Raw genomic sequence first — 12,994 nt, forward strand, 5'->3', positions numbered from 1 at the left:
CACAAAGGAATTTAGTGAAGAAATGAAGAATGAAAGGACAAGGGCCCATGGCCAGACAGGAGTGGAAAAGCTAAGACACTATTCCTGGAATGGGCTGGGTTCATCCATTCCCATCCCCCTGCCATGGGCAGGGACAGCACCCACTGTCCCAGGCTGCTCAGAGCCCACCCAGCCTGGCCTGGGACACTTCTGGGGATGGGGCAGCCACAGCTTCCCTGGGCACCCTGTGCCAGTGTCTCTCTGCTCTCACAGCAAAGAATTTCTCCCTAATATCTCATTCCTAACCACAACGACAGAAAAGGTCAGAATTCACACTGCTCACATTAATATTGCAAATCCACCTCTACAGAAATGGGAAACAAATTGAAATTAATTCATTGTTTGCTGGTTTCCATCTCCTCAAGTCTTCTGAGCAATCAAATCTAAAACTAGTACAAGGTGACTACTCAAGTATCTTTCAAAAAGAAGCCAACTGCAGAAGAGTTTTTTCTGATTACTTTGTGCACTTAAACCAAGTGTTTCCACACTGCTAGAAAAAGTATTTCCATAAGTAAAGCCCAGTTGCAATCTAGTCACACACACACTAATCATACACAGCTCTTTTTCCAGCCATATTATTTACATTATGGATTTATTATTGTCTTCTGTTATGTTGACACGAAATAATCTTTCATCTCCTTCTATGTTAAAAGAGTGCAAGCGTCCTTTACTCAGTAAATAATTCAAAGACACATAAATATTTTAAGAACAATAAGCAGTATATTTTGGAGCAGTGGAAGAGAACTGAAATTAGTTATTTGTAGCTGAGATCTTGATTGCAGCAACATAATTGTTTTTCAGTTTTCATTATCCCACAGTGAACCAAATTTCTCCCTTTACTTTCAGACACTGAATATTTAGCTTCATCTGCTAAAGTAATTTTTATGAAAAAACACAAAAGCATTCAAGCATGAATTTCCAATGCTTCCAAAATATCTGTGCTAAACAAAAAGAAATTTGCTTATAATCATTTGCTCGCCCTGCATACAAAATCTTAAACCATGGTATATTAATCTTTTTTTGTCAAATATTGTGTTTATGGGTTAGTAGATACAACCTCAAAGAATACTTGAATATAATTAACTTGTGAAAAAGTTTCAGCTAAAAGGAGCTTTTCTTGATGACACTGAAATAACAAAGAAGAAAATTTCTTATTCTTTTTATATTCACATAGTAACTATAGTTGAAATGATAAATCAAAACTGACCCGCAGTCAAAAGCAATAGAAGTTTAGAAAGCTGAATAATGTGCAGACACAGCAAAAATTCATTTGGGAATCACTTATTGCTAGCTATTTTTCTATGATCTGAGGCTGGCCCTCAGATCTGCAATGCAGATCTCTAAAATCTGGAAGGAGTCAGGCTACAAGGCCTGGCAGGAGATCTGCATTAATATTGTCAATGCATTCACATGTCATCCTGTTTCCCTTAAAAGATTAGCACAGAATTTGTGTCTCCCATTCCCTTTTCAGTGTTGGATAGGCCTGCCCTAAAACATATATAAGAAGCCAACCTTGGAACTCTGTGTAGCAGTGAAGTTCTAGGTACAGTTGGGTTGGTATTAATGTCAAATTATGAAGGATGAAGAGTTTTAGAAAAAAAAGAAAATATGTAAATCTATAGATTGCTTGCAGAACAAACAGTCACCCATCTCTGAGCAGCCAACCCCTGTCACTCCCTCTCTCTGGATAAGGATATTTTGTAAGGAAGCATTTGGCTGCAGTTCTTCAACATGGCTTTGACAGCTGCAAACCTCAGTGCTGCAGACAAATCTTTAAACCCTCAGAAATTTACAGCTTCAATTTAAATCGTGCTTCTGAAACTCAGACAGTGTAAAATCCAGAGAAAAATATCTATTTGATCAGATATTTTCAATGAAGGTGATTAAAAATATACTTGTGGGGGGTTTTTTAGCCATTTGTGGACATAGGTAAAAGTAAGCATGTCCCATGTGGAGACTGCATTCCAACTCCATCACATTACACTGCCTGGCAAATACAGAGAAACTTTGTCAGAGGAAAGAAAAATATTTTGAGGAGGAGAGGTGACCAGGAGTATGAAAGTCAGGTATTGACCTCACCCAGTCTCTTTTACAAAGTGACACATCCTTTTCCAAATCTTTGTCCATTTAAAACAAGGAGATTTTACAAGTTTTTGGGTTAAGTCCCTTTTTCTTCATCCTATTGTGTCTTTCCTTTGCTTTCTCCTGACTACAGCTTGTTATCCTTTGGTTTTTCCCCCTCTTCCTGTTTGTTTTAGAAGTCTGAGGGTTACATAAAAAACTCTTTGAAGTCCAACAGAAATTTAGTAGCTGCCCTTGTGACCTTGATAAGATGAAGGATACACTTGACTTAAAACAGGAGCAAAAAAAATTGGAAATATCCCATTAGAAAATACAGGAGAAATAACCTCTTCAGCCCTCAGAAATATCAGAGATAAAGCTGACACATTTGCATACTCCCAAAAATGGAAAACAACAATTTGAATACTGCAACTACCTTTTCAAACATATTTCTAATCTTTCAAGAGAGCAGGTTGTAAATGTGAGTGCTCATTTAATCTAATGCACGTTTTGCCACAGGCATTTTATTTTCAAATCCAGATGGAAGTATTGGAAAATACCTAACCAGATTTCTTCCAGCTCCAGACACTTAAGGCCAGACCAGTATTTTCCCCTCATGCAGCAACTTTACAGACCTTTACCTGGAAACCTGCAGGACCAGGTGTTTTTTGGTTTTTTTTTTCCATTTTGACCAAGTTTCCAACCTAAATTTCTAGCAATCTCTACCTCAGCATTTGGGGAGAGACATGATGTTTCACATGAGTTTCACCAGAGAGACCAGTGAGGGCCATTACATGCACCACAGTGAAGTATTTGAGAAAAGGTTAATCTGAGAGCTTTAAGAAATTATTGGTATAACCATGGATTTTGTTTAGATTGCTTTATGAGTAAAAAACATGATAACAAGACATCCTAATTGACTATGTCCCATGGACTTTAAAAGTGTCAGAGCAATTTAGCCTTTAAAGCACTACATAAAATATTTTATCACATCTCTGCCTCAGTAACTTTAATAAACTACACAGCCTTCAGGGACCAGGCTCCTTATAAATTAACTGCCTTCAACTTGCTGCACAAGGGTCTTTATCTGTTGTCAGCTTAATTATGTGTTTAATTTTATTTTTAACATTTTTTTAAATGACCCACACGAAGAGAAGCCTAGATTGTTTAATTAAACAAATGAATATGGTTATATCTAGCACGATCAAAGCACTAATTTGTCATACTAATGTTTTATGTGCAGCTGATAGTTCCATTGTAGTGCTGATACACTAGTTTAGTCTAAAGTTTATCAGCTCACCTTTGCAGCAGTAATTTAAAGTTTAACTTTGTTCCACCACCCTCTTACAACTAATTGGCTGTAGCTTTTCCCTGGTGTCTCTACAGAAGCCAGGCTCTAATAAGTTATTAAGCAATTGCTAATGCATTATTGCTTATGCATGTGTTCCAAACTCACACTCTGCTCCAGAAGGGCTCAGATGAGTGTCTGAGCAGCAGAACACAGCTGCACAAGTTGTTCACTTCAGCTGCAAAGGCCTCAGAGCACTTTAGCCACTTATGCTAAAGGGTAGCAGGACTGGGAGAAGAGGCTTTCAGCTCTCCCTGTTGATTTGGCTGCAAGAGGGAGGAAGGGAAAGAGAAGCAAAGTTTGTCAGCCCCAATCCTCAGAAAACACTCACCTGTGCTGGGGAGTCTTCATCCCCCTATATGCTCCCAAAAAGTAGTTTACTTTTCATACTGAAGAATGATCAGATTAGAACAAAATCATAGGAAACCAGGCTATTCTGCTGTTCTGTGACAGCCCAGAGCAACAAGGTTCCATCAGGCATTCAGGCTCTGTGTGAGCAGCTCTGATAGGAGAAGATATTCTCCTTTCCCTTCCAAAGCAACCTCTAGATTGGAGACATAACTAAGGAATGAGACCCTGATTTTGTCCACATGAAATCAGGAGCTGAAGCCAGGTCTCCCAGACTTGAGAAAGGCTCTAACACTACCTGACTGCATAACAGTGCAGGAGGAAGGACAACAGTAGTTTTGGAGGTGCAAAAGGATATTCAGAACCCAAATTCAGCACAGCTTCTCACTGCAAGGTTACAATGAAAAGACACAATCCCAGGGCACTGAGACAGGTACTAAACCCTTCAGCTGAATTTAAATTACCCATTGCCCTCACTTTGCAAAGAGTAAGGAAGTAAAAAAGAGAGCTAATGGGATATTGAGAAGAGATCCACAGAAGAACTTGAGTGTTTGGGATCTAGTGGGAAGGCAAAAGGTGATGGCACCCTGTCCTTATGGAATTTGTGCCTCCCTTTGAGGCTCTCCATATTCCCACCTTCCCCTAAGAGCAAGCCTTTTCCTTCATAGAATTATTAGTGTTTCATTCTCATGACTTTTCAGCCAATATTGTATTTTTTTTGGTGGACTGACTCCTGACCCATACACACCAGGACTGGCAATAGGGGCAGAGCACATTTGCCTGCTTTAATATTAATATTAATATCTCTTATGTTGCCCTTTTTAGGAAACTGCTTAGAAGTCATGTAACACAGTAAAGGGAATCAATTTTTTCCCATTTACTGAAGGCCCTCAACAAGCCTCCCTCCCCAGCCATGAGACAGAGCTCACAGGAGTGACAAGGCAGCAGATGTGGGAACAGGATGAAGCACTAAGCACAGGCTGTTTCCCCACCAGGCTGCAGGGTCCATTTGGTCCAGAAAGCAAGGAAGAGGGCGTGGCTAGGGGGTGACAAATCCTTCCTGTCACAGGGATGCCAGCTATCACAATGGCTAATTTATACCAGGGCTTTTTCTCAGTATGGATTTAAAACTCAGGTCAGTTGAAGTCAAATATGTATTTTCTGAAACCTTCAGTGCCAGGATGACACCAGGCAGTAGATGGGAATGGTGCAGGGTGACACAATTTGATTGATGATGGCTCCACAGTGCATATGCAGAGCAACTTCAGAAGGGGATAGAAAGCACCTGGAAAAGTCCATGGTGAAGGTCAGAGCTGACAGAACCTTTATATACGTGGGAAGATGCCAGGGAAAGAGCTGTAACTTTTAGGAATGCTAAAAGAAGTAAAAGGCTGAAAAGTACAACTGCAAGATCTTGTGGAATTTATGGCTTGCTTGGTTAATGTGTCTGGCTGGTGAATGATAGCTCCATTGTGGTAATAATACAATAGCAGAAAGTGAAGTTCAACTGCCCATCTTTCTGGACAAAATGTAGGACTTTCTCTTTGTTCACAGTGCCCCTCAGACCAACAAGGATTCACTTGTGTTCTCAAATGCATTGCAGATGCTCATAAGTTATTACCCAATTACTTTTTTGCCACATGCATCCAGGCAGTTAGTACATGAAATTTAAGACTCACGCTTAATGGAAAACTTTGAGAAGGATTTTAGTTAAAATGCTTTTCTATATAAACCCCAGATTTTTTCTGTTTTCTTGGATACATTTTCTGCAAGTCTTTTGATTTTAGGAATTTCATTTGTTCCTCTGGTTTTGTCTTCATCTGAAACCATTATATTTTACTCATTTTTCTCCATAGAATTTATGCCATCAATGAAGCATGATGACTTCAAGGCAGAAACAGCAAATAAACATTTAATGTTTTCAAAATTAAAATATAAAAATATTGGTTTAACATAAGCAAAATGTGATAGCTACACATTGCAGAGCTAAGAGCAATGATCTGCCAGTGGGGCCAAATCATCAAATGAAAGCAATAATTGATTTAAAATGTACTGTGCTAGTTTTCCCCTAGCTGAAAAGCTAGCTGAATTAAAGATATGATTGACAACTTCTTCTTTTCAAGCTTTCTGAATCATAACTCACTAAGAATGGTTTTCAGTTGTTGGAAATTATGATGAAGATCATGATTTAAGCTGAAGCTTCCCACACTGAATGTTTGGACTTAGATGTTCCTTTGACTGTTGTATGAACTCTGTCCAGATTAAAAACTCTCATATCATCACAATTTGCTCCTCTCTGTAAAACATTTTAGAATCTCAACTAAACTCCCCCAAGATTCGTGTTCCGATTTGTAGTATTCATGTTTTCCTCTTAGGTTCAGTTGCTGATCTAGAAAATAAGCCAGGTTTTTCTCCCATACTCCTGATTTCTGTCTCCCCCATGATGAAGTTTCTGTGGATGAGGAAGCCTCTTGAAAGTAGATCTAGACCAAAAGAATTAAAAAAAAGAAGAAAAACAGACCAAGTGGCCAAGAAACTGAAGGTGGGATTTGTTCCTAATGGCTTATCCACTCCACTGGAAATATCAGAGCTGGGTTTGCAGCCAGAGACCAGAGTGGCTTTGCAATGGGAGCCCTGCACACCCGTGTCTCAGGAAGGGCATTCCCACAGTCCCTGCCCCAGGAGCACAGTGCTGCAGAGAGCTGGAAGAGCCTCTGATCTGCCCAGCCACACATACAGGCTCTGGTGTTTTGCCTTGTGCAGCAGGGTGTGCACATCCAGGCTGTACAGCATCCACACCCCTGAGTGTGCACATGGAGGCAACTGGGCTGCCCTAACAACCCCTCTGGTTTTATAGGCTGGTGTGCAGTTATATTTTTACATATAGTCCATTAGATGAAATAATTACTCCACATCTATCAGGTAGGGGTGAAGGGACCATCAGCTACTGCAGCTGGTAAGAAATGGCACACAGCAAATTACACTTGATTTATAAATTAGAAGAATCAGATTCCCAGTCCAACTCTCAAAAACATCATTACTTCAGGTAATGTGGTACATTACATGATGCACCTAACTTCTGCAAACTTCTAATTGTTGCTAAGAAATCCATTCCTTCTCTGAAGTCATCAGATATTTCACTTACATTGAGAACTCTGTTCTATGACAGTACCAGTTAAACATCCATTTATTTTTTTCTATGCCTTTCTCATTTGCTGAAAGCCTGGGCAACAGTACACCTTAGGTTAATCCTAACATTTTAATTAGTTCCAAGCTGACAGCTATTTGTACTTTCAGTAATACATTTTAAAGTCACTGAAAAGCAGATTAGTGTGTAATTTAGGAAAGCTTGCTCATGTGTTTCACTCCTCTGTGAAAGAGACACGCTCATGAGATTAAGCTCTAGCCTGGCAGAGAACCTGTTTTTCCTAGCACATATTTGCTTCTGATGCCATAAATTATGTTTAAATCCTGACTTAGCCAGCCTGTTGGTGGCAAGTAGTTCACAGAAGACAGATCATTTGCAGGTAGAACACTCATTCAAGGTCCCATTCTTGGAGATACTGCCTGGTTGATGAACTAATTTGACCTTCCTCACTTCTTTTTGTTTTACATGTGCTGCTCCAGTACAACTGCCCACGGAGGTCATTTCATTTGCAAGCAAATTAAGTTGGCTTTGCCATAACTCACACCTCTGGAAGGTCTCTCTATGCACCAGTCATCATTCTTCAATATGTACTCCAGGGAATGAAAGAGAAATGAAAACCTGTTCCAGAGATGACACAAGTCATCTTTCTTTGCAACTCTAGACACCACACAAATACACCTGATTTTCAAATGTCATACAATATTGTAAAATTATAATATTAAATTTTACAAATTCATTCACTGCTGTACCATCAGATTTGAACCTTCCTTGTGCTTCCACAAATAAAATAGGAATGTGCTTTCTGTTACAGATGCTGGAAATGACTAGATAATGCATTTCACAACCATGCCAATGGTTATTTTCTTTCACTCATCATCTTTTGTTCACTGCCAGTTATTTCAGTTGGCAGATGTGGTTTCACAATCCTCTATAATTGTATCTGCTAACATTGCATAGCTGAAAGTTCCTCCCAAGAGCATCTTTAGATATTTCTTATGTCCACTGCAGGTCTGTTTCCCATTAGTTATTTCCTCACAGAATAATTTCTTCAGTAAATGCCTCTTACCCAACTGTAGAAGGCATTCTCCTTATCCAGCTGTGATAGGAAATGGTACCACACATTCCCTTTCCAGCTTCTGGCTAGCCCAGAACAAAAATAAAGCAACTGTGCTCCTCAGTAAGGGCTCAGCTCACCCCACTGCAAGTGTTTCTCTATTTCCTCTTTCTATATTGATTGTTCACATTCCTGCAGGGGATGACTAGAGAGGCACCTACCAGAGGGTTTTCCCAGCAAAAGAAGCAGAATAATGTAGGATATGCTAGGTCTGATCTGTTTAGTGATCAGTAAATGTAGACCACAATAAAAACTGATTTAAAATGTTAAGAAATTCTCCAGGTGTTTTGACAGTAGGCATAAACAAGTGGCACATGACTGATATTAGAACAGATACAGCAATTAATTCAAAATAATTTTCACATTTTGACTCTTCTCCCCACCATACCAATCTTACAGAGAATCAAACACTATCTAATCAATATTTAATGTTTTCCCTACTGCTTCATAAAAATATTTTTAATTCCCTTCAGCCAGTCATATTAATCACAAAAAGTTCAGTTTCTGTTCTAGAAATATTTTGAAACCCCATGCATACATACAAGCAGGAAGTGAGAGTAAATAGTTGCTGTAAACATAATGAAAAACTGCTAAAATTTAGACTTTGCTAAAAACTAATTTGATTTCTCAGTTATGTTAGAATCATCACAAACACTAATCTACAGCTGGTAGTCTCAACTGTTCCTTCACTTGTATGTGATTAAAGATGGGTATAAAAGTCTAAAGCAAATGTGAAAATTAAAATTGAAATTTCAAAAATACACTGCTGAAAATAGGACAAGAATTTTTTTCCTTCCTTAATTATGTCTGAATTGCAGCTTATATCTAACATCATAGAATGCTTGATATTGGAAAGGATCTTAAAGATCATCTAGATCCAAATCCCTTGCCTTGGGCAGTGACACCTTGCACTGAACCAGGTTGCTCAGAGCCTGCCCTCTGAAGAATTTCTTCCTACTATGCAGTCTAAACCTACCATCTGTTAGTTTAAAGCTATAAAAAACAAAAAAAAAAAGAAAAAAAACCCCCAAAACAAATAAAAACAAAAACAAAAAGCCACAGAAACCAAAACAACAAAAATCACAAAAACAACACCCAAAACAAACCAACATGCACACAAAAAAAAAAAAACAACAAAAAAAGCGCCCCAAAAACCAACCAACCAAAAAAATCCCAACAACAACAACAGAGAAAAAAAACCCAACAAACAAAAAAAAAACTCCATCCCACAAAAAGACCCAACCCACAAGCAAACCAAAAAAAGGAAAACCAACTGCAGAGATTCTGCTCAGGATGAATGATGAACACTAGACCAGAGAAAGGGATTTTTCTAATTTTAAAGGTATTTAAACATTTCCTTAAGGAGTTTTAAATATACTGTGCTGGTTTTGACTGTGACAGAGTAGGTTTTTTCATAGCAGCCAGTATGGAGCTATATTTTAGGTTTTGCTGAAAACAGTTTTGATAGCACAGGTATGTTTTAGTTATTGCCAAGCAGTGCTTACACAGAAACATCAACTAACAATAAACCATTCCTGTGATTTACACCCTTCCTTTGAGAGGAGAAAATTTACATCATAATAAAACTAGTTTCCCACCCTGGGGGAGCAGCTGTGCTGAACTCTACACAGCAAATAATATTGGGATGTGTCCTGTCAAGCAAATGGGAAGAATAGCTGGGGTGCAGTCTCACAGCATCCAGCCTGGGAGGCACAGATATGCCCTGACATTTGGAAAAGCTCTCCAGCAGTGATGTTACAACAGAAGAGCAATATAACCCACTTCTCAATCCTCTAGTCAATTGGAGCTGTCAAGTGGCACCTTGTACTTGGCTAATGTGAAACTCTCAAGAATGTCCAACAGTTGGGTGCTGTCAAGTATTTTGCTGAAATCTAAAGTCCTTAAGCAAGAAAGTCTAATAGGATATGTATGGAAATCATGCAAAGTACTCCTAAGGATGTGACAAATCATATGATAGGAATGGCTTCAAAGCCCAGCAGCATGTGCCAATCTGTGCCCTGATTACTGATTAACATTCAGAAACATTTCAGAGAGAAGCCAGACTCAAGACAGGATTGGAAGTGATATATGTTATGTGAGAGGTACATTCATTTTCATAAGTGACTCTTCAGAGATTTTGATAATTCCCAGAGGGACCTCCCTCTAATGATTTAACAAAGTGATCAAGGATCAAGGCACCTAGAATTCATGAACAGCATGACACTGCCTCCCTTTCATGTCTGACATCCTAAGGACAAAGAAACTATGAAAGGTTCACAGCTGTAACAAAAGTGAGAATTGTTAAAATACAACACTGTAGTGGCAGTGATGGCAGTTCCAATGGAATTAGTCTGCACTCACCAAAACTTTCCAACAAACAAATTATTCTAGAAAAAATTCCCTGTAACCTTTTTCAGTGTGACACCTTTTCACATACTCTTCTACTATGACTCCACAAATGTAGCAGCATATTAGGTGGACTATTCTTAGATCAGCAGAGCAGCCTTTATATCAATTCTTTGTGATTTGCCTTGCCTCTATGCCCACCCAGCTATTCTCAGCTCTTGCTTGTATCTGTTTTTTCTAAGGCACATTCATACCCAGCATAAACTGCTGCAGTGCTGTGACAAAGAGAAGAGAGTGTTCTGTTTTGCCATATTCAATATCCCAGGATGCTCTAAGAGAGGAGTAACATGCTTTACCAGGCCTGGTTTACTATGAAGATCCTGTTCATTTTTGCTAGAACATTCCCAGCTACTAAAGAACTCCCCATATATTCAAACACAGCAATGTAAACAAAGTGTGGACTGGCACATGTAAAACAAGATAAGACAGGACAAGAAGTCACAGAAAATAGCATTAATATGTCTCAGCTTCCTGTGGAGAAGTACAGAGACACAGAAAGGAGCAAGTAAAGCACACAGGGATGCTAAAGTCCATATGGTATCTTGAGAAAAAAATCCTCCCAGTGATCGGCATCTGGGGCCAGCAGATGCCAGGTTTGCCTAATGAGGGCCAGAGCAGCTCCCAGCTCTGACAGGATGAAGGGCAGTGCAGAGACCCATTCCCCACCACAGCCAAAGGCAGATCCACGTGGCAATGCCAGAGCAGCTCCCAGCTCTGTGACAGGATGAAGGGCAGTGCAGAGAGACCATTCCCCACCACAGCCAAAGGCAGATCCACGTGGCAATGCCAGAGCAGCTCCCAGCTCTGTGACAGGATGAAGGGCAGTGCAGAGACCATTCCCCACCACAGCCAAAGGCAGATCCACGTGGCAATGCCAGAGCAGCTCCCAGCTCTGTGGCAGGATGAAGGGCAGTGCAGAGACCATTCCCCACCACAGCCAAAGGCAGATCCACGTGGCAATGCTGCTGCCACAGCAAAGAACACTGTGATCACATTAACTTTAAAAGAGTGAAAGGAAAGTGATTTTTAAAAGCTTAAATACCAGACAGGTGTTTGCCACTCCCATACACTGCAATCTAGATTTGATAGCAATGCAATATTTGATTGTGATAATTAAGCACAAATTTTTCTGTCACATATGGAATTGACTCCTAGGCTCCTTTTCCCACACCCCTTTTACTTAGCAGTTACTAAAATAAAGTTCACTGACTTCAGTATGAATTTTGCCCAAATTCTGTTTCAACTCCTTTTGTCCTACTCTTGAAGGGAAATTTTCTCATTTGCCTGATTAAACTGCTTTGGTTGCTGAGAATCCAGGAATGTCTCAGCAAGTCAGGATACATTTCCCTGAGAAACAGGAATTCTGGGAGGTCTTATTCTATTAATTGATCCATTTCTGTGAGTGCAGATAAATATGCACTGAGCAGTATATAATTTGTTTGCAAAATAGGTAAACATAGCTTGAGCTATCTCAGCTGAAGTCCATGGAAATCACTGAGTGACCTCTATTAAAGGGCCTTAGGCTTTTACACTGAAGCTGTAAGATCCAAGGGGCAATTACTAAGGAAGGAAACCAATAAATTATGTGAACTGAAATGTGTGTGGTCTGCTATGGATGCTTTCTACAGCAGTATTTGAAATATTGCCTTAAGGGAACACTGATCATTTCAATGTATTTCATATAACCCTAGGAAAAAAGTTCCAAGCCAAACACCAAATATTTTTTGAAGTAAAAAATTAAATAAATAAAAAATTCTTGCTTAACATTGCTAAACATTGAGTGTGGAAATGAAGTTCAGTTAAGCATTAAAAAATTTGACCCTGAATCAATATATTATAAAATATATATTTAAATAAATGTAAATTCTTTAAAACAAAGATGAGACACTTGTGAACAGATGAAGAGTCTAGCCTTTAATATTTTATACATATTTTAATAATTCTGCTGTTTGTATTCTCTTCTCTCTAAGTGAAGGTTATACCTGGAATTGTCATTAGGACAGGTTAGAAGCACTTCAAACTATTTACATCCAGATTTGCACTTTCTCAGAAGTTTTTGGCATTGAATGTAATGATTTTTTTAAAGGTCCTCATTATGTCTAGCAGACAAGATAGGATTCCAACTAATTCTTTTCTCCTTTGATCCTTTACAGGACCTTGCAACATTTCTAAACACAGAGTTTCTACATTTTCTCAGTGGATAAAATCCAAATCTCTGTGAAAACAGTGAAAGAATCCTCCTTGTCCCTAGCAAATTCTGGAAAAGGACTGTATACCATGTCGACTGCAGGTACACTTAGGAGTGAGTCTTCATTTTCTTTTCATTTTACTCTGTTATCTTTTCTCATAAATTAATAGCAGTGGCTTGTGAAATTTAAAGATTTGGTAGAAATAGTCTATTTGGAAGACATCATAAAAATAGGTGTATCTTTAATGTGTGCCAACTGCTTGGTAGATTATAAACAAACTCATAATGCCAAACACTGCAAGCAATTTTTAGTGAAAACTCGTTTAGTAACCCCTGTCTAAA

The 12,994-nt window shown here is 39.0% G+C and overlaps 1 protein-coding gene across 2 annotated transcripts in view; it reads right to left on the minus strand.

Moving 5' to 3' along the window:
* The window catches only part of LOC130256077 (BEN domain-containing protein 5-like), an 858,262-nt gene that overhangs the window by 582,263 nt on the left and 263,005 nt on the right, over window positions 1-12,994 (minus strand). The window lies entirely within an intron of this gene.

Source organism: Oenanthe melanoleuca, chromosome 8 (assembly GCF_029582105.1).
Source record: "Oenanthe melanoleuca isolate GR-GAL-2019-014 chromosome 8, OMel1.0, whole genome shotgun sequence".
In the NCBI taxonomy this organism is placed as follows: Eukaryota; Metazoa; Chordata; class Aves; order Passeriformes; family Muscicapidae; genus Oenanthe; species Oenanthe melanoleuca.